Source organism: Puma concolor, chromosome B4 (assembly GCF_028749965.1).
Source record: "Puma concolor isolate L17-30 chromosome B4, mPumCon1.1.hap2, whole genome shotgun sequence".
Taxonomy (NCBI): Eukaryota; Metazoa; Chordata; class Mammalia; order Carnivora; family Felidae; genus Puma; species Puma concolor.
Genome location: NC_141673.1, coordinates 66,691,860 through 66,714,735, shown reverse-complemented (window position 1 = coordinate 66,714,735; position 22,876 = coordinate 66,691,860). Strand labels below are relative to the sequence as shown.

Sequence of the window (22,876 nt, the reverse complement as noted above, 5' to 3'; positions counted from 1 at the left end):
CTCGGCCGCCGCAGAGGCGGGCTTCTTGGACCGGAGCCCCCTCCCAGCTCTGGGCTTGCTGGGCGGGGTCCGCCGCGCCTGCGGACAGCGAGCTCGGGTGCTGCAGTCTTTGGCGCATGGCTGCCAGGGCCTGGGCGGGGGGCGGCGGCGGGCGCAGGTTCCGAAACCAGCCAACGTGGGAACGGGAAAGGAGGCTTGCCTTAATATGGACGAACCCTAAGACTTAAGAAGTCCATACAGTTTTAAAGATGAAGCACCATGAAATGCAGAAACTTCTGGTCCGGCTAGCTCAGCTGATTATTTTCATGTTGCCACAATCTGTCAGTGAGTTTTGCCTTTTTCTTTTCTCAGTTCCTTTAAAGGCAGGCAGTGCATTCTTTACTTACCTGGTAATGTGGAGGATGCAAGGTTTAGAAAACAGACTAGTTTTATTTGGTTTATTGTAATGACTTGTTCGTTAAAGTAAGGTGCAAGACTTTGGAAGCAAAAGTATTTCAGTCATTCAAAAAGTAGTACCGAAGCAATGAACATCGAGGCTGTTAAAAGGACTTACTAGGCCCCATTTTTAGACCTAAACCAACAACTTTATGGAACAGTCGTAGGGGCTTTTAAAATGGGAGGATATTCAAAGATACATTTCACAGGCACCTGACTAGCTCAGTCGCTAGAGCCTGTGACTCCAGATCTCGGGGTGGTGAGTTTGAGCCCCAAGTTGGGTGTAGAGATTCTTAAAAATAAAATCTTAAACAACAACAACAACAACAACAGAAAAACCCCACAAAGGTACATTTCACATTTGGTAGCTGAATGGGAGTAGTGAGGACAGAAATTTGGGTAGAGAGGAAATTGTTTGACACCGAAGGATATTAGGAAGTAGGGAATCCTTGTGTTATATTTAGAGCTTTGTAAAACTCTATATAATAATAAATACTTTCTGTTATGTCAAGATAGATCAGTTGGTTATGGCGCACTGCTTGGAGCCCCAGATAATAGTGGGTACCTCCTCCCCCCCCCTCCCCAGACCTCGCCCGTGCCTTTCAGGAGAATCTATTACAAGACCATAAACTATATATTGCTAACCCTTGTAAATGCATAAAGTGGTTAGTTAGGATAAAGTGTGGCTTTAAAATGGCTCTAGCAGAAACCTAGTGCTGTTACACTATTCAAGATATCCTTGCAGTGATATGTTAGTAACAAAAAGTAAACATAAAACAGTAACAAATCATAGCTCAAATTCAGTTATTACTTTACTCAGATTTGGTAAAGCCTTCACCCTTCATATCAAATAACAAATTTACACTATTAATATGTGTGTGTAGTTTGTAATGAGACATATATGTGTGTGTATATGTTTCTGATTTCATATATATTTCTAGTTTTATAAATATATATATAATATCTCCACTTCTATGAACCTGGAATACAAACAAGGAGGTTTTCTTTTATTTCTAATAAATATATATTTTTTGTAATCCTTTTAAAAGGTTTTCAACTCAAGATCCAAATTTACACACATTTTCCAAACTGGGTTACCAGGGACAGGAATATATTTAAATATTGTCTCACTTATTCTTAAAGGAGATGGAAAATGATTAGTTTGCTTGCCCCAGAAGAATGAATGTTAGGGAACCACCCTGCTTAACTCCATTTTGCTGTCTGCTCTGGATGAAAGCCATTTGGAAGCAGGCACCTCCCTTCTCCTAGCTCTCTGCAGAACCTTAGAGCTTTCACTGCAGAGATTTGCTCCTATGGGCCTATGTTTCCCTAGATGCCTTCCTAAAGTCATTAGCTTTGCTAGCCTTGTTTCTGTGAATTCCCCTGTTGTGAATGAGGAAGTATTTGAGGGGTTTTTTTAGGTCCCTGATGATACCTTGGTTTTTAGAGAGTAATTTAGAGCCAAAAAGGACTTTTAAATATTATCTAATCTGGTATCTTTATGCCAGAAAAATATTGAATAATGCTAAGTATATTTTGCTACCTCTTTAGTACCTGAAAGGAAAAGCTGACATTTGTTTTTCTTTTGTACCCATATTAAACTTACATAGGTTTATTTACTTGTATTATATATAGATGTATATACTTTGTATATATTTAGCAACTAAATAGTAGTTATCTATTGCTGGGATATAAACAGTATTATCCACTGTCTTAACATTTTAACTGATTATATTATAGATCTTTCTTTTGTTGGACTGTTTCAGGGCTTGTACCAATTTGCTTTGAGTTTTTGATGTAATGGAAATGTTGTATTGCTATTTGAGCCACTCCCATCTTTGCTACTTAATATTGTGGCCATTTGCTACTGTTTTAACTGTTCTATGAAGTCAGAACATTTTTGATAGTTCCATATTGTGGTTTAGACACAACAGTTCACTTTATATTTTGTTCCTTTAACCAGCTCTACAGGGAAAGACAAAAATAAGTAGCAATAACTTACCAAGCATCAACTGTTTTCAAACACTTAGCCTTTATTCTTATCACAGTGCTATAAATTTACATATACTATTTTGTGTTCTCTCCCTGCCCTCTCCCCCACCCGCCATGGTATAGGGGAAAGAAAATGGGTTTTGGATTCAGATAGTTCTATACACAATTTTAATTTTGTCAGTTAATGGTAGTATGACTTTAGATCCTTAATTATCTTTCTCCAGTTTCATTTATGAATGAGAATCAGTATTAGTTTGAATCATCTTTTTCTCATATTGTCATATTCAAACCCATTAGTAAATTCTATCAGTTTTATTTTCCATAATATTCCCATCACTTATTATCACATTCCCTTATTTCATAGCATTTATAGAATCTGAAATTATCTTGTTTGTATGTTTATTTACCTGTTTAAAATTTCCCCCTAATTGCATGCAAACTCCATGTCTGTTTGTGTGGAAGCCAATCTTTGTTGCCCCTCTAAAAACCACCTTCTTCCATCCTTCTTTGCCAAGATAACCTCTCTCTCTTTTTATTTTCTTCTTCTTATTATTAATTTTTTTTTTAAGGTTTATTCATTTTTCAGAGACAGAGCATGAGCGGGGGAGGGGCAGAGAGAGAGGGAGACAATCTGAAACAGGCTCCAGGCTCTGAGCTGTCAGCACAGAGCCCGATGCAGGGCCCAAACTCACAGATGGTGAGATCATGACCCGAGCTGAAGTCGGATGCCTAACCTACTCAGCCATCCAGGCACCCCTCTTCTTCTTATTTTTTAATGTTTATTTACTTTTGAGAGAGAGAGTGCAAGCAAGGGAGGAGCAGAGAGAGAGGGGACACAGAATGTGAAGCAGGCTCCAGGCTCTGAGCTGTCAGCACAGAGCCTGATATGGGGCTTGAATCCACGAACCACGAGATCATGATCTAAGCTGAAGTCCGACGCTTAACTGACTAAGCCACCCAGGCGCCCCCACGCTCTCTCTTTTTAAAGGATATTTATGTGCTCCATTCCAGGGGACAAATCAAGGGAACCCTATTTCCTTTTACCAGTTGTTTACTTGCTTTTTCAGTCTCCTTATGATTGGACCCCAGTTCTGGCCAATGGAACATAAAGGGAAGTTGGCTAGGGTATTTCTGAATGGTTTTGAAAGAACACTTCAACTACCTCCATTTTGACCTCACTCTGTAATTTTTTTTTTTTTTAAACAGGAAGATCTTTAAAAGTTTATTTATTTATTTTAAGAGAGAGGGAGAGAGAGTGCACACACAAGTCGGGGAGGGGCAGAGAGAGAGGGAGAGAGAGAGAATCCCAAGCAGGGTCTGTGCTGTCAGCAAAGAGCCCGACTCGCAGATCACTCATACAAACAGTGAGATCATGAACTGAACCAAAATCAAGAGCTGGACGCTTACCTGACTGAGCTACCCAGGTATCCCCAACCCTCAGTCTGTACTTTCTAATTGATTAAATTCTTTTTTACAAACCTCTCTCTCTTTTTTTTTTCTAATTTTATTTTTTGAATTTATATCCAAATTAGTTAGCATATAGTGCAACAATAATTTCAGGAGTATATTCCTTAATGCCCCTTACCCATTTAGCCCATCTCCCCTCCTACAACCCCTCCAGTAACCCTCTGTTTGTTCTCCATATTTAGGAGTCTCTTATGTTTTGTCCCCCTCCCTGTTTCTATATTATTTTTGCTTCCCTTCCATCTGTTTTGCTTCCCTTCCATCCCTGCCATCTGTTCTGTGTCTTAAAGTCCTCATATGAGTGAAGTCATATGATATTTGTCTTTCTCTGATTAATTTCACTTAGCATAATACCCTCTAGTTCCATCCGTGTAGTGGCAAGTGGCAAGATTTAATTCTTTTTGATTGCCGAGTAATACTCCATTGTATATACATACCACATTTTCTTTATCCATCCATCCATCAATGGACATTGGGCTCTTTCCATACTTTGGCTATTGTTGATAGTGCTGCTATAAACATTGGGGTGCATGTGTCCCTTTGAAACAGCATACCTGTATCCCTTGGATAAATACTTAGTAGTGCAATTCCTGGGTCATAGGGTAGTTCTATTTTTAATGTTTTGAGGAACCTCCATACCGTTTTCCAGAGTGGCTGTACCAGCTTGCATTCCCATCAGCAGTGCAAAAGAGATCCTCTTTCTCTGCATTCTCGCCAACATCTATTGTTGCCTGAGTAGCTAATTTAGCCATTCTGACAGGTGTGAGGTGGTATCTCATTGTGGTTTTGATTTGTATTTCCCTGATGATGAGTGATGTTGAGCATTTTTTCATGTATCGGTTGGCCATCTAGATGTCTTCTTTGGAGAAGTGTCCATGTCTTTTGCCCATTTCTTCACTGGATTATTTGTTTTTTGGGTGTTGAGTTTGATAAGTTCTTTATAGATTTTGGATACTAACCCTTTATCTGATATATCGTTTGCAAATATCTTCTCCCATTCTGTCAGTTGCCTTTTAGTTTTCCTTCCTGATTCTTTCCTTTCCTGATTGTTTCCTTCACTGTGCAGAAGCTTTTTATTTTGATGAGGTCCCAATGGTTCATTTTTGCTTTTGTTTCCCTTGCCTCCAGAGACGTGTTGAGTAAGAAGTTGCTGTGGCCAAGGTCAAAGAGGTTTTTGCCTGCTTTCTCCTTGAGGATTTTGATGGCTTCCTGTCTTACATTTAGGTCTTTCATCCATTTTGAGTTTATTTTTGTGTATGGTGTAAGAAAGTGGTCCAGGTTCATTCTGCATGTTGCTGTCCAGTTTTCCCAGCACCACTTGCTGAAGAGACTGTCTTTATTCCATTGGATATTCTTTCCTGTTTTGTCAAAGATTAGTTGGCCATATGTTTGTGGGTCCATTTCTGGGTTTTCTATTCTGTTCCATTGATCTGAGTGTCTGTTTTTGTGCCAGTACCACACTGTCTTGATGATTACAGCTTTGTAGTACAGCTTGAAGTCTGGGACTGTGATGCCTTCTACTTTGGTTTTCTTTTTCAAGATTGCTTTGGCTATTCAGGGTCTTTTCTGGTTCCATACAGATTTTAGGATTATTTGTTCTAGCTCTGTGAAGAATGCTGGTGTTATTTCGATAGGGATTGCATTGAATATGTAGATTGCTTTGGGTAGTATTGACATTTTAACAATATTTGTTCTTCCTATCCAGGTGCATGGAATATTTTTCCTTTTTTTGTGTGTGTGTCTTCAATTTCTTTCATAAGCTTTCTATAGTTTTCAGTGTATAGACTTTTCACCTCTTTGGTTAGATTTATTCCTAGGTATTTTATGGGTTTTTGTGTCTCTCTCTTTTTTTAAGATTTTATTTTTTAAGTGATCTCTATACCCAACATGGGGTTCAAATTTACAATCCTGAGATCAAGTCGCAGGCTCTATGGACTGAGCTGCCAGGTGCCCATCAAACTTATCTCTTAACTCAGGCAAAAGACCCTGCGGGCAAAGCATCCCCCATGGGAACCAAAACTACCCCTTTGAGCAATAAGCACTGCCCTGAGCCAGCAGGACCCCTGGTGACTGACCCTAAGACAATGATCGGTTTAACCTTCATTGCCTACCTGCACGTACCCACCAACCTTTGCTCCACATTTTCCTTATATATACCTGGAAGTATTTTCAACACTTTGGAGACAGTCTTTAAGATGTTGGTCTGCTGTTGTCTTCCCAGTGTTGCCCTCAATGAGGTAAATTCCTTTCTTCTTTCACCACCACTCGTTTCTCTGTCTTTGGGTTTTGTCAGTGGCGAGTAGTTGAACCTTATCTGTTTGGGACTCCCAGAGCCAGGTGCTCTTGCACCCCTGTGCCCCAACTATAGTTTTCCCCCTGATCAAAAGAGATTGCACCCTTGAGAAAAGCCCTTTTTTTTCTGGTCTTCCCTTTGCTTTCTGTTTTTGGAAATGTCCTATGAAGGTGTAATGCCTGCAGCCAATTTAAGACTTTCAGGGTCTTAATATAAAGACAATCAGAGAGGTGTGCCTGGGTGGCTCAGTTGGTTAAGCGTCTAACTCTTGTTTTTGGCTCAGGTCATGATCTCACAGTTTGTGGTTTGAGCCCTGCATCAGGCTCTGTGCTGACAGTGCTGAGCCTGCTTGGCATTCTCTGTCTCCATCTCTCTCTGCCCCTCCACTGCTCGTTCTCTATCTCTCTCTCTCAAGATAAATAAATAAACATTAAAAATCATTTATTTGTTTAAAAAAAAAAAGACAGATGCCAATTCAGTGCTCTGGCACTGTGAAGCTGCTAAGCCAACCTTAAAACCACCTACCTCCAGATTTATTATTATACTAAGTGCCTAATTTGTCATTTGTTGTTGAATGCCAGACTTGGTAGTTGACTGGATACAGGGTTTGAAGGAAACTGAGGAATGGAGGTTAATTTTTAGGTTTTGGGTTTAAATAACTGATTGAATGGTAGTGTTTTTCACTGAGATCAGAACACTGAAGAAGGAAGTGGATGTGAACTGAAGAAGGGACACAGGAGAAGCTAACAATTCAGCTTTTGTCTTGTTTTGAGGTTTAAGTGTCTGTGGTACGTATACCTGGAGATGTCCATTAGTCATATATGCAGATATGGAGAGAGGAGAGAGATACAGATTTGAGAGTCTTCAGCATAAAGATGGTAATTAAACCATGGAGATGGATAAGACCACTTGGGAAATATATAGAGCCAGGAGAGGAGTAGCCTTAGTAGAGAACTTGGCTTTAGTAGGGAACTGAAGAATGGCCTTATTCAAAGTAGAGAAAAGGAACCTATAAAAGGAGTCTGAGAAGGAATGATTGGGGAAGTAGAACTGGAGGTCTCACAGGCCAAGGAAAGAAATGGTTTCCAGAAGAAGTGGTACAATACCAAATGCTGTAGGGAAGTTAAGTAGGGTAAAGACTACAAAGTGCTCAATATATATATATATGTGTGTGTGTATATATATATATATATATATATATATATATACATATACATAACATATATATATGTTATATATAATATACATAACATATATATGTTATATATATATATATATACATACAGAGAAAAATAATATGACTTCTTTTATTTATTTACTGGACAAATATTTATTGAGAGCTTACCACTCAAGTACTCCTTTTAAATGTTGGGTAGATACAACAATGAACAAAATATGTTCTTCCCCCCTCATGGAATTTATATTTTAGTGAAGAAGAAAGAAAATAAATATGTAGCACAGAGATGTGAAATATAATGTCAAGTACTAATGAGTGCTATGAGGAAAAATAAAGTGAAAAGAGATTAAAGTTAAGAAGAATGCTATTTTAGATAAAGCGATCTGAGAAGGCCTCTCTGAGGAGGTAGTTATTTGAACAAAGGTCTGAATTAGGTGATAGAATGGGCATTTCATGCAGATGAACATCAAGTGTAAAGCTTGAAGTTGAGCTTGTATGTCTTTTTAAAGCAATATCAATAAAGTCAGTGAGATATGAGCAGAGGAAGTGAGGGGGAGAGTATTATGAAATAAGATCTAAGAAGTAGCCAGTGCCTAGATCATGCAAGTGTCTTCCTATTAGCCATGGAAAGACTATGTTTTATTCCAAAAATAAGGGAAGCCATTACATAGTTTTGAGCAAAGCTGTGGCATATTCTATTTTAGACTTTAAAAGGAATTTTCTGGCTGTTATGAGAATAAACTATAGGAGTTTAAGAGTGGAATAAGGAGTATGAGTTGGAAGAGAATAACAGTAATGCAAGTAAGAGGTGATAGTTACTTGGACCAGGGTGCACCAGTGGTGGAGGTGGTAAAATGGGGTCAGTGTATGGATATATTTTGAAGGTAGTACTGGTAGGATTTATTAATGCATGGAATGTAGAGTGAGAAAGAAAGAGAGGAGTCAAACATGATCCTACGGTTTCTGGCCCAAGCAACAATGGGGAATACTGAAGGAGGAACAGGGATCAAGAAATGGAGGGAATCAGAAGTTCAGTTTTGGATATGTTAAGTTGGAGATGTAGGTATTAGTTATCTAGGTAGAAATGGTGATTAGGCAGTAGGCTAAGGTGCAGAGAAGTCACACTGGAAGTAAATTTAGGAGTCATCAGCATGGAAACTGGGTGACATCACCTAGGAAGAAAGTGTAGATTAAAAGAGGACCAAAGGGGTGCCTGGGTGGCTCAGTCGGTTAAGCATCTGACTCTTGATTTTGGCTCAGGTCATGATCTCACAGTTTGTGAGATGAGCCCTGAGTTGGGCTCTGCGCTGACAATGTGAAGCCTGCTTGGGATTCTCTCTCTTCTTCTCTTTCTGCCCCTCTCCTGCTCACTCTCTCTCTCTCTCTCTCTCAGTCTCTCTCTCAAAATAAATATATAAACATTAAAAAAAATAAAAAAGGACCCAAGATTGAACCCTGGAGCCCTTAAGGTTTTAAAAATGAGGGGGGCGCCTGGGTGGCTTGGTTGGTTAAGCGCCCGACTTCGGCTCAGGTCACGATCTCGCGGTCGGTGGGTTCGAGCCCCGCGTCGGGCTCTGTGCTGACAGCTCAGAGCCTGGAGCCTGTTTCAGATTCTGTGTCTCCCTCTCTCTGTGACCCTCCCCCGTTCATGCTCTGTCTCTCTCTGTCTCAAAAATAAATAAACGTTAAAAAAAAATTTTTTTAAAAATGAGGAAGAAGATCCTGTAGTCAAAAGTGAGAAAGATCAGCCAGTGGTGTAGGAAGAAAAACATGAAGAGTGTGGTGTTCTGGAAACCAAATGAAGAAAGTGTTTCAAGCAGGAGAGTGCAAACTATGTCAAATTCTTTTGGGAAGTCAGGTAAGATAAGGTCAGAGAGTTGGCTAATAGATTTGGCAGTGTGGATGTCACCTGTGACCTGGGCAAGAGTGGCATCAGTAGGCATGAATGAAGGGCTTGATGGGGGTGGGTTTGAGAGAGAATGCAAGGTGAGGAAGTGGAGAAAATGGGATAAAAACCTCTTTTGAGGAATTTTGCTTTAAGGGAGTTAAGGAGGGTAGCTGGGATAGCTGGATAGGGATGTTCAATAAAGGAAAGATTTTTTTTAAAGATGGGAGATAGTTTAACATGTGTGTTTGCTAGTGAGAAGAAATAAAAGAGGGGGAAATTGATGATGTGAGGAAAAGGGGGGATCAGTTAAGGAGCAAAGTTTTAGACTAGTGAAATGGGAAGGGATCCAGTGTGCCACTGAAGGGGTTAACCTTGGAGAGGAGCATGATAGTTTTTCCACTGACACATAGGAGGAAGCAGAGTATGAGTACAGGTTCAGATTGGCAGTTAGATTTGGTGATGGGAACACTGGAATTTTTCTTTTGGTGGCTTCTTTTTTCTTCCCACCCCAGTGAAATAGCAAAACAGGGAATTTCTCCTTATTCTCTCCCTGTTTCTTAATCACAGCAGAACCCTGATTTTGTTGGGAGCTAGGTGCCAAGTTTCTGTTTCAAATACACAAGGGATGTCTATGTGACTAAGTTCTGGTGAATTGTTAGTGGAAGTTATTTTGTGGGGCTTCTGAGCTGGTATATGTTTTTAGCCCTTTCTTTCTCTCTCTCTCTCTCTCTTTTTTTTTTTTTTTTGCTTAGAATGTGGACATGATAATTGAAGTTCAACCATCTTACAACAATAAAGTGATCCTAAACCATTGCTAAGGATGGAGGAAGCTAGAATCTAGGTCCCTGATGACATTCTGGAGCTGCCAAACCAGCCCAGGATTGCCTACCTCTGGACTTTTCGTTATGGGAGAAAATAAAACAATTTGTTTAAGTCACACTGATCTTTTTCCCTTTTTTCATTTTCCTGGGATGTGTGTGTCTGTTATTTGAGGCTGATTAAAGTTACAACTGATGTGGTGGGATCTTGTGGAATTTTTCTTCTGTATTTATTTTTCTTTCTTTATTTTTATTTTGTTTTTAATTTTTTTAATGTTTATTTTATTTCTGAGGGACAAAGACACAAAGCATGAACAGGGGAGGGTGGAGAGAGAGGGAGACACAGAATCTGAAGTAGGCTCCAGGCTCTGAGCTGTCAGCACAGAGCCTGATGTGGGGCTCGAACCCATGAACCACAAGATCATGACCTGAGCCAAAGTTGGACGCTTAACCGACTGAGCCACCCAGGCACTCCTCTTCTGCATTTATTTTTAAATTTTTTTATTTTCTGTTTTTTCAGTGAAATGGGAAGGGGAGGGTCACTGACTAAACGTGAGGATTGGGGAGAGAATGTGGGAGTTTTGAGGAGAGCAAATGTATAAAATAGTCATCTCTGAGAGTGGGAGAGTAAATTAACTAGGGAAATGTAGTAAAATTTCCAAGTATTGTTGAAGGCATAGTAGATTTTTCAAACATTTGTGGTTGTAAATACAAAATGATTATCAGTCATCCTGGTAGTTTTTTTCCAGTCAGGACCAGCTGCTCAGATGAGGTATGAAATAGGTGGAGAATTGGATTTATCCAGGATTGGTGTTTTGCTGAAACTGCTGGATCACCATTTGTGAAATAGAAGACAAAGTAGATGTTAGCCACTGAAAAGATAATTGAATATCTGAATGGATTTTTTTTTTAATGTAAAAAAAAACCAAAACAATAGACTAGTTAAAAGTTCTCATGGTTCAAAAGTTGAAGAGATAAGCCAATGTACATTGAGAAGTTTTGCTTCCACCCTGTGATCTCTGATAGCTGGTTAAATGTTATTTCTGGGTGTGTCTGTAAAGTATTTCCAGAAGATATTAGCATTTGAATTGGTGGACTGAATAAAGCAGATGGCCCTCTCCAATGGGAATGGATGTCATTCAAAGCATTGAGGGCCTGGGGCACCTGGCTGGCTTAGTCAATAGAGCATGGGACTCAATCTCTGAGTAATGAGTTTGAGCCCTACTTGGCTGTAGAGTTTACTTAAAAAACAAAACAAAAACAAAAACAAAAACAAAAAAGTGTTGAGGGCCTGAATAGAACAAAAAGACACAGGAAGTTTAAATTTATTCTCTCCCTGACTACATGAGCTGAGACATCAATCTTCTGTCCTCAGTGTTCCTGATTCTCAGACTTCAGATCCAGACAGGAATCTACACCATTAGCTCTCCAACCTTTGAGTTACATGCCTGTCTTTTCTAGGTCTCTAGTTTGTGGATGATAGACAGTGGGGCTTCTCAGCCTCAATAATCATGTGAGCCAATACTTTATAATCTCAATGGATGGGTGGATGGATGGATGGATGGATGGATGGATGGATGGGTAGATAGGTAGGTAGGTAGGTAGACAGATCCTATTGGTTCCCCTCTGGACAGCCTTGGCTAATACACAAGTCTGTGCTCATTCATCCCATTCCTCCCCACTAGCCCTATAGATAAGCATTTGTGTTTGTTGTGAATTCTGTCAATATTTCTTCATGAAAATATAAACAAATATTGACCTATTCTTATTTCGCCTTTTTTTCATGTTTCATTTTATTTTTTGAGAAATAGAGAAAGAGTGCAAGCAGGGGAGAGGCAGAGAGAGAGGGAGACACAGAATCCAAAGCAGGCTCCAGGCTCTGAGCAGTTAGCACAGAGCCCAACGCAGGGCTCGAACCCACAAATGAAAGATCATGACCTGAGCCAAAGCTGGATACTCAACCAACTGAGCCACCGAGGCACCCCTATTTAACTCCTTTTTTATGCACAAAAGGGTAGCAAGCTATAGTGCATGCTGTTTTACACCTTGCTTTTTCACTTGTCAGTATATTCTGGATATCTTTCCATATCAACAACTCCTAGAAAGCATCTTCATTAGTTTTATTTTCTATTCCGTCTATAGGGTGTCAATCCAAAATGAACAAGCCTTTTAGAATTTCTTCTTTTTTTTTAATTTTTTTAATGTTTATTTTTGAGAGAGAGAGAGAGAGAGAGAACAAGCAAGAGGGTGGCAGAGAAGGAGGGAGATACAGAATCCAAAAGCAGGCTCTAGGCTCTGAGCTGTCAGCACAGAGCCCAATGCAGGGCTCAAGCCCAAGGGCCGTGATATCATGACTTGAGCTGAAGTTCGACACTCAACTGACTAAGCCACCCAGGGGCCCCTAGCCTTTTAGAATTTCAAAAAGTGAAGAAAGTTTTATTCGAGCCCACGTTAGTACAGATGCCTTGGAAACATGATCTTCATGGGGAAGAAACTGTTCCAAGAATGAGCAATTTTTATAGGGTTATATACTTTTTTTCATCTTATGAAAGCTCAAAGGATTATAAGTCTGCATATAGGCAGTAATCATGAGTTTTATCATAAAAGAATGCAGGGAGTAGCAGCATTGATGGTTATCTCAAGGACAAGATGATTTTCCTTTAGGCTACTCGTTCATGAAGCAGAGGTACAATGCATGCGTGGCAGGCCATAAATCAGGCTTTTGGTTTGAACAAAGTTTATGTACAGTCATGCTGACTTAGAAAGAAATCTAAAATGGCTTCCCTTGTGTATCAGGCCTTTAGAGAGTTTTTCTCTCGTCAAAGTAGTCTGTTGTTATGGATGTATCATAATTTATTTAATGAATATTTGAAAGCAAGGCCTTTCTTTGGAAGAACTAGGTTTTGTTAAGGCTTTGTAGATAACAAGGGCCAGTATAGCAGGACTTCGTGTTTAAAGATCATGCCAGGATCCATAGAATTGTGAAGAATGCATGATGATGGAAAAAAAATCATTCTCCAAAAAGAAGGATTCAACCAACAGACAGGAAGTGGTGAATGTGAGAAATAAGGAAGAAATACCGAATAAAAACTGTGCTGTCTAATTAACCATAGGTTTACAACCTATTGGAAATATGTATGAACACTGCACCCCCCTCCCCCCCCCCACCCGCCCACCACCATGGAGTCCCAAACCCTTAGTCACTTCACTTCCTGGTTCTTCTTCCCCTCTCCCTTTTGTGGGCTTATTTTCTCAGGCTTTGCAATGAGCACACACCAAAGAACAAAGGGAGAAGGGACTGAAAGACTGTGTCACCTCAGGAAATGTATATTTGTTCCAATCAGACTACTTTTTGTCTTACATGGGCACAGGCAACATCTGGGTAAGGCTATAACCTCTGTAGTACTCAGCTAATGAGGAACCAGGGGAGGAACTTGCATACTAGGAGATAAATTGTCGACTGCCCTGAGTGTGCCTGCCTGTCAGACACCCAGGCTTGGAACAACGTTGATTAAAACCTCTCTTCACTGTGCTCCGAGTCTCCGTGTCCCTCCTTTGACTGGGTTGATGGGCTAATTTCTAATTAATTAATTAATTAATTAATTAATACTACTCAGGCTATTGGCAGAGAGGTAGGAGCATTTGGAAAGTCTTATATGAAACATCAAGCAAAGATTGAGGCAGTTATGAGATTCAGGAAAAATAAAAGTTTGTATGAGAAAGGAAGTATCGTTATAGTGGACTACAGTAAAACCTTGGACTGCGAATAACTTGTTCTGCGAGTGTTCTGCAAGACGAGCAAACATTTCTAATAAATTTTAACTTGATAAACAAGTGGTGTCTTGTAATATGAGTAGTATGTGACGCCAAATGTCACATGATTACAACTGAGCCAATGGTTTTTGAAATTCTCTTTGATATACGAGTGCTTTGGATTACATGCATGTTTCCGAAATGAATTATGCTTGCAAACCAAGGTTTTAGTGTATTTGCTTCAGCAATGAATAATACTTGAATAACCACAATAATACAGGGGCACCTGGGTGGCTCAGTCAGTTAAGTGGCCTACCGCTCTTAATCTTAGCTCAGGTCATGATCTCACGGTTCATGGGCTCGAGCCCTGCACTGGGCTTTGTACCAAAAGTGCAGAGCCTGGTTGGGGTTCTCTCTCCCCCTCTCTCTCTGCCTCTCCACCACTTGTGCTCTCTCCCTCTCTCTCAAAATAAATAAACTTAAAACAATTTTTTTTTAATTAAAAATAAAAAGATTCTCATTCTCTCCCTGTACCTCTCCCCCCCCCCCCACTCTCTCTCTAAAATAATAAAAAAAATTCTAATAATTGATAGGTATTCTTTTTTGGAATTTTTGTATATATAGTCATTCTGTAAGATTCTTTCTGACAGCAAACACATGGTGTTTAACACACCAATTTTTGTTTTTAAGTAGGCTCCATGCTCAGCATGGAGCCCAACACAGGGCTTGAACTCATAACCCTGAGATCAAGACCTGAGACAAGATCAAGAGTTGAACATTTAACTGTCTGAGCCACTGAGGCGCCCCTCCACCCCAGTTTTTAATTCTCTGATACCACCTGGGTGTTTAGCATCCGATTCAGTTCTGACACTATGTGCAGTTAGTGCAGACCCCACCAGTGAAGGGCTCAATCACAAAAGACTGCCCCCACTTAAGGGCCCAGTCGCAAGTCCCAATGTGCCACCTATACTTACACCCACCAGCTATAAACTCAGGGGTTCCCATGACCCTTTCTCTCAGTTTCAATAATTTGCTAGAAGTACGGTTTCTTGATTTGCCTCTCTCTCTCTTTTTTCCCCTTTGCTCATTTGTTTTGTTTCTTAAATTCCACATATAAGTGAAACCATATGGTATTTGTCTTTCTCTGACTGACTTACTTTGCTTAGCATTATACTGTCTAGCTCCATCCATGTCGTTGCAAATGGCAAGACTTCATTATTTTTTATGGCTAAATAATATTCCACTGTATGTGTATGCCACATCTTCTTTATCCATTCATCTATTGATGGACACTTGGGCTGCTTCCATAATTCAGCTGTTGTAAATAATGGTGCAATAAAAATAGGGGTGCATGTATCCCTCTGAATTAGTGTCTTTGTATTTTGGGGGTAAATACCTAGTAGTGTAATTACTGGATCATAGGTTAGTTCTATTTTTAACATTTTGAGGAACCTCCATACTCTGGAAAATTAGATTTTGAGGATGAAATGTTTTGATGCCTAAAATAAAGATTTGCTTTTTCTTCTGCCAGATGCCTGAGGGCACTACCTATCTAGGATGACTTTAAACTAAATTTATAGCCTTAGGGCTTTTGGAATATCCAAGTTATGTGGATTAGAGTTGCAAATTCATGTAAGAACTGGTTGTTTTGGACATAGGTATTCTTGTCTGTTTGTTTTTCCTCTTTTTCCTGCTCACATCAAGGCAATTTTCATTGCAACTCTCTGGAAGAGGAGCTTGGAGTAGATTTAATTCTGACTCACCCTTGCACTAAGGGTTTAGTCCTTTGGAGTTCCAAATTTTTCTTTTTTCTTTTTCTTTTTTTAAACAGGTGCTTCATTTATTATACTTCTTCTTTTGGGAAACCCTAGGCTTTACATTCCATTCTAACACTTAAAAGCCTGTAGAAAAAAATGACATTAGAGTTCCATTTCCCCCGGGCTTAAGGATTCCTTAAGGATTCCTATCTTACCAGCTTTTTGAAACTTTTAAGAAAATGGTTTTATCATTTTATCTAGCATTTTTAGTTTTTATTGGAAGGCACATCAAAATATCTAGTCCACCACATTATTGGAAACTCAGTTTTATCTTATATGTTACTTTATTTTAAGTTTATTTATTTATTTTGAGAGGCGGGAGCAGAGGCAGGGCAGAGAGAGAGGGAAACAGAGGATCCACAGTGGGCTGCATGCTGACAGCGGAGAGCCCAATGTGGGTCTCAAACTCATGAACCTGAGCTGAAGTCGAATGCTTAACTGACTGAGCCCCCCAGACCCCCCAGTTTTCTCTTATCTTTTAAAAACAGATGATAGCAGGTATCAACTTAGATGTTTTTGGATTCCATTAGATGTAACAGAATGGTATAAGTTTTACTTTAAAATGTTGAAATTTAAAATGTTTAAATGTTAAAATTACATTCTTTTTTTAACCATTTAAACTAAATTTGAACAATTTTAGATACAACTTAAAGATGTCTGAAGAGGTACATAGTTTTCAAAAAAAAATTAGGTCGTACACAAGCAAAAATGTGAAGACTGCTGATGTAGAGAAATGGTCACATAAGTGAAAAAGAAGACATATATGCCCATCTAACCTCATGGTTTGTTTTTTTTTTTTTTAATTTTCTTTAGTGTTTATTTTTGAGAGAGAGACAGAGTGTGAGTGGGGGAGGGGCAGACAGAGAGGGAGACACAATCTGCAGCAGCTCCAGGCTCTGAGCTGTCAGCACAGAGCCCACTGCAGGGCTCGAACCCACAAACCATGAGATCATGACTTTAGCCAAAGTTGGACACTTAACCGACTGAGCCACCCAGGTGCCCCATGGCTTTAAGTATTATGTATAGGGGTGCCTGGGTGACTCAGTCGGTGAAGTGTCTGACTCTTGATCTTAGCTCAGGTCATGATCTCAGTTTCGTTGGTTGGAGCCCCACATTGGGCTCTGAGCTGACCACTTGGAGTCTGTTTGGGATTCTCCCTCTCTCTCTCTGCTCCTCCCGCTGCTCCCAGTGTCTCTCAAAATAAATAAATAAACTTAAAAAAAACAACATTATCTATATACTGGTGACTACCAAATGTATATATCTTACCCAGACCTTTCCCCTATTCCCTGAAGCACATATCTTACTCAACATCTCCAACAGGATGTCTAATAAGCATCCTAGATTTATCATGTCCCAAACAGGTTTCTTGAATTCCACCTCCTCCTCACACTTAAATGCACACAACCTACTTCTTTCCTCTCCTAGTGTTCTCCCTCTGAGTAAATGTTATCTCTGTCCACCCAGTTGTGCTGGTCAAAGACCTTTGAGTTACTCTTGACTTCTCTCTTTTTTCAAATATTTCGTCTGGGGCGCCTGGGTGGCTCAGTCGGTTAAGCGTCCGGCTTCAGTTCAGATCATGATCTCGCAGTTCGTGGGTTCGAGCCCCACATGGGGCTCTGTGCTGACAGCTTGGAGCCTGGAATCTGCTTCAGATTCTGTGTCTCCCTCTCTCTCTGCCCCTCCCCCTCCTCAAGCTCTGTCTCTCTCTCTCTCTCAAAAATAAAAAATTTTCGGGCGCCTGGGTGGCTCAGTCGGTTAAGCGTCTGACCTCAACTCAGGTCATGATCTCACAGTCTGTGAGTTTGAGCCCCACATCAGGCTCTGTGCTGACAGCTCAGAGCCTGGAGCCTGCCTCAGATTCTGTGTCTCCCTCTCTCTCTGCCCCTCCCCTGCTCATGCTCTGTCTCTCTCTGTCTCAAAAATAAATAAAAACATTTAAAAAATTAAAAAAAATAAAAAATAAAAAAAATTTTTAAAAATTAAAAAAAATAGTTCATCTAATACATCAGCAAATCTGTGAGCTATGCCTAAAAAATATATCCTGAATTGTTTGCCATCTCTCTCCCAGACACAGAAATAGTCTACTTAACTGCTCTCCCTGTTTTTATTCTTATAGGCTGCTTTTAAAAGTGATCCTTTAAAAATATAATTTGGGGGGTGTCTGGGTGGCTCAGTTGGTTGAGCGTCCAACTCTTGATTTCAGTTCAGGTCATGACCCCAGGGTCATGGGATCAAGCCCCGTGTCCGGCTCCATGTTGAATGTGGAGCCTGCCTGTGATTCTCTCTCTCTCTCCTCTGCCCCTCTCCCCAACTTGTGTGCCCTCTCTCTCTAAAATAAACAAAATGAAAAATAAAATAAAAATATAATTTTGATCATGCCTACTCTGGAGGGCATTCTTTTAAAACTTTTTTTTTTCAACGTTTTTTACTTATTTTTGGGACAGAGAGAGACAGAGCATGAACGGGGGAGGGGCAGAGAGAGAGGGAGACACAGAATCGGAAACAGGCTCCAGGCTCCGAGCCATCAGCCCAGAGCCCGACGCGGGGCTCGAACTCACGGACCGCGAGATCGTGACCTGGCTGAAGTCGGTCGCTTAACGACTGCGCCATCCAGGCGCCCCTGGAGGGCATTCTTAGAATAACATCCAAATTCTTACATTCTTCTAAAAGGTTCTTCATGATTTGGCTCCTGGCTACCTCTCTGGCTTCATCTTATGTTATTTCCCCCCACTCCCTCATCCACTTCAACTGCATTGGCCTTTGTACTATACCTCAAACACAGTAAGTATGCTACTTTGCCTCAAGACTCTCCACTCGTGGTTCCCTTTGCCTAGTTTCCTTTTCCCCCAGATATTCATTTCTTCATTTCCTTAAAGTTTCTCTTTCAATATTATCACCCCAAAGAGGACTTGACCTTTCTTTCTAAAATAGTATGCTCCATCCCTTCTTTCCCCCCTTAACCTGCTTCTTTTTTCCTCTTAGCACATTTATTATTTATTTGCTTAATTTCTGTCTCCCACTGGAATATAAATTCTAAAAGGGGAAGATCTTGGAATACTGGGGTGGCTCAGTTTGGTTAAGCGTCTGACTCTTGATTTCAGCTCAGGTTGTGATCTCATGGTTGGTGAGTTCGAGCCCCACATTGGGCTCTGCACTGACAGCATGGAGCCTGCATGGGATTCTCTGTCTCCCTCTCTCTCTCTCTCTCTCTAAAATAAATAAACTTAAACAAATAAATAAAAGGGGAGGATCTTGTCTGTTTTATTCACAGCCTTAGCCCCAGAGTCTTATGTAGTAGGTGGTGAATAAGTATGGGTTTTTTTATTTAATGTTTTTTATTTTATTTATTTTTATTTTTTAATATGAAATTTATTGTCAAATTGGTTTCCATACAACACCCAGTGCTCATCCCAACAAGTACCCTCCTCAATGCCCATCACCCACCCTCCCTTCCCTCCCACCCCCTCATCAACCCTCAGTTTATTCTCAGTTTTTAAGAGTCTCTTATGGTTTGCCTCCTTCCCTCTCTGTAACTTTTTTTTCCCCCTTTCCCTCCCCCATGGTCTTCTGTTAAGTTTCTCAGGATCCACATAAGAGTGAAAACATATGGTATCTGTCTTTCTCTGTATGACTTATTTCACTTAGCATAACACTCTTCAGTTCCATCCATGTTGCTACAAAAGGCCATATTTCATTCTTTCTCATTGCCAAGTAGTATTCCATTGTATATATATACCATAATTTCTTTATCCATTCATCAGTGATGGACATTTAGGCTCTTTCCATAATTTGGCTATTGTTGAAAGTGCTGCTATAAACATTGGAGTACAAGTGCCCTTATATATGAGTACCCCTGTATCCCTTGGGTAAATTCCTAGCAGTGCTATTGCTGGGTCATAGGGTAGATCTATTTTTAATTTTTTGAGGAAGCTCCACACTGTTTTCCAGAGCGGCTGCACCAGTTTGCATTCCCACCAACAGTGCAAGAAGGTTCCCATTTCTCCACATCCTCACCAGCATCTATAGTCTCCTGATTTGTTCATTTTAGCCACTCTGACTGGTGTGAGGTGGTATCTGAGTGTGGTTTTGATTTGTATTTCCCTGATGAGGAGTGACGTTGAGCATCTTTACATGTGCCTGTTGGCCATCTGGATGTCTTCTTTAGAGAAGTGTCTATTCATGTGTTCTGCCCATTTCTTCATAGGATTATTTGTTTTTCTTGTGTGGAGTTTGGTGAGTTCTTTATAGATTTTGGATACTAGCCCTTTGTAGCCTGATATGTCATTTGCAACTATTGTCTCCCATTCTGTTGGTTGCCTTTTAGTTTTGTTGATTGTTTCCTTTGCAGTGCAGAAGTTTTTTATTTTCATGAGGTCCCAATAGTTCATTTTTGCTATAATTCCCTTGCCTTTGGAGATGTGTCAAGTAAGAAATTGCTGTGGCTGAGGTCAGAGAGGTTTTTTCCTGCTTTCTCCGCTAGGGTTTTGATGGTTTCCTGTCTCACATTCAGGTCCTTTATCCATTTTGAGTTTATTTTTGTGAATGGTATAAGAAAGTGGTCTAGTTTCATTCTTCTGCATGTTGCTGTCCAGGTCTCCCAGCACCATTTGTTAAAGAGACTGTCTTTTTACCATTGGATATTCTTTCCTGCTTTGTCAAAGATTAGTTGGCCATACTTCTCTGGGTCCAATTCTGGAGTCTCTATTCTATTCCATTGGTCTATGCGTCTGTTTTTGTGCCAATACCATGCTGTCTTGATGATTACAGCTTTGTAGTAGGGGATTGTGATGCCTCCCGCTTTGGTCTTGAATAAGAGTTGAATGTAGAGGAGCACCTGGTTGGCTTAGTCATGGGAAACGAGCCCCGCATGGGAACAGCATGGAAACTGCTTGGGATTCTCTCTCTTTCTGTCTCTCTGCCCCTCACCTGCATGCTCATGTGAGTGTGTCCATGTGTGCACACTCTTTCTCAAAATAAATAAATAAACTTAAAAAAATAAAAGAATTAGGGGCTTCTGGGTGGCTCAGTTGGTAAGTGTCTGACTTCAGCTCAGGGCGTGATTTCATAGTTCATGAGTTCAAGCCCCTCATCAGGCTCTTAAATGTAGAATTGTGTATCCTCAAATGCCTACCATAGGTCTATTTACAGATATGTTTGGTGTTGAAAAGATACTAAATGGATGAATGGATATAGTGTCAGTCATGTACTTTATTGTTTCCTTTTGTATGGGAAGATTACATTTTGCATCATGTAAGGACTAGTTTCTTTTCATTTTGGTGAGCTTTGAGATAGCAACCCAAGTTATCGATCTTTTCCTTTTTTCTCTTTTAAGTTTATTTATTTTTAGTAATCGCTACAACCAATGTGGGGCTTAAACACATGATCCTGATATCAAGAGCTGCATGCTTTTCTGACTGAGCCAGCCAGGTGCCCCCAGGTTATCTATCTTAATCCTCAGCACCTCAAATGACTCTCTAGGGTCTCTGTCCCACAATTTCTAACAGTGAGGAAGATGGTTCCAGAGAAAGCCTTCCCAGTGAAATATTTATTTATTTATTTAAAAAATTTTTAAATTTTTATTTATTTTTGAGAGAGACAGAGCACGAGCAGGGGAGGGGCAGAGAGAGGGGGAGACACAGAATCTGAGGCAGGCTCCAGGATCTGAGCTGTCAGCACAGAGCCTGACGTGGGGCTCGAACTCATGAACCGCGAGATCGTGACCTGAGCTGAAGTCGGACACTTAACTGACTGAGCCACCTAGGCGCCCCCCAGTGAAAAATTTAAAAGGCCAATAATTTACTTTTTAGATTTTTAGAGTGTGGAATTTTTTGTTTTGTTTTGTTTTGTTTTTTGTTTTTGCCTTCCAAATGAATTCAAATGTCCTTGAGCCACTTTTCTTGCCTATACTATGATCATTTTGGTCCTACAGAAAATATTATATAGTGATTTCATCTTGTGAAATGGAATTACTTGTCATTTTGGCACAATCCAGGTTCAGGAATTAATTCTTGTGTTTACTGTCAAATAATGCTCATTTCCATATGATAGGAAAAAACAAATAATTAAAGAAAAAAATCCAGTAAAAATACCAATCACATTATCTAACATAATTACACATAAGTATTAAACTTGGTAACTCAGAAAGAATAGCAATTATGTTGGGTCAGTAGTAAAGAATGCTGATTTTACCTCTGGTGTTCTTGAAGGGAGAATAAGCTATTAAAAATGGATGAGAAGCTGGTAATTTTGAAGTACTCATTCAAGTTAAATTATCATTAATAAAAGTTTAAAACAATATTAATTTATATATGAAGAAAGAGGGGGAACCTGGGTGGCTCAGCTGGTTAAACGTCAAGACTCTTGATTTTAGCTCAGGTCATGATCTCACAGTTTGTGAGATTGAGCCCCACGTGGGATTCCTCCACACTCACAGCAATTCTCTCTCTCCTCTCTCTGTTGCCCCTCCCCCCATACTCACTCTCTCTCAAAATAAATAAATAAGCTTAATATATATATGGAGGAAGATCATGTTCTGTACAGTATTTTTGGGAGAATTATCTAAGAATGGTTTTTCTTTTCTTTTTTTTTAATTCTTTTTTTAAATTGTATTATATTATATTATATTATATTATATTATATTATATTAATTTACGTTTTAAAGTAGGCTCTATGCCTAACGTGAGGCTTGAACTCACAACCCTGAGATCAAGGGTCACATGTTCTGCTGACTAAGCCAGCCAGGTACCCCTAAGAAAGGGTTTTCTTTAAAATTAATGAAATCTATAACTCCCTGACTATACTCGCTTCAATACCCCTGAAACCATAAACTGAGACTTATGAAATATGTATCACTGAAGCCATGTATGTTATGAAGAATGTTGGCATATATTTAATCAACCGACGTATGATTCTATAGGGGAAGCAGGCAGATTTTTTGCTTCTCTCTCTCTCTCTCTCTCCCTCTCTGTATGTGTGTATATGTGTATATGGAAGAAAATTGTGCTGTGTTTAAATTTCCCCTCTGGCAGAAGTTAAGGTTCAGAATATTAAGTAAGGATTCTTTAAAAGTTAACTCTCTCGGGGTGCCTGGGTGGCTGGCTTAGTCAGTTGAGTGTCCAACTTCAGCTCAGGTCATGATCTCTCAGTATGTGAGTTTGAACCCCACATCAGGCTCTCTGCTGTCACAGAACCTGCTTCAGATCCTCTGTCCCCCTCTCTCTCTGCTCCTCCCCCGCT

General features: G+C 39.9%; 1 long non-coding RNA gene across 1 annotated transcript; it reads left to right on the top strand.

The window, feature by feature from the left end:
• Window positions 1–11: 11 nt before the first annotated feature.
• LOC147579188 (uncharacterized) lies at window positions 12–10,188 on the top strand. The gene is made up of 2 exons (XR_015253645.1): window positions 12–324; window positions 10,002–10,188. It is a non-coding gene; the product is annotated as an uncharacterized LOC147579188 (long non-coding RNA).
• The last annotated feature ends 12,688 nt before the right edge of the window (window positions 10,189–22,876 follow it).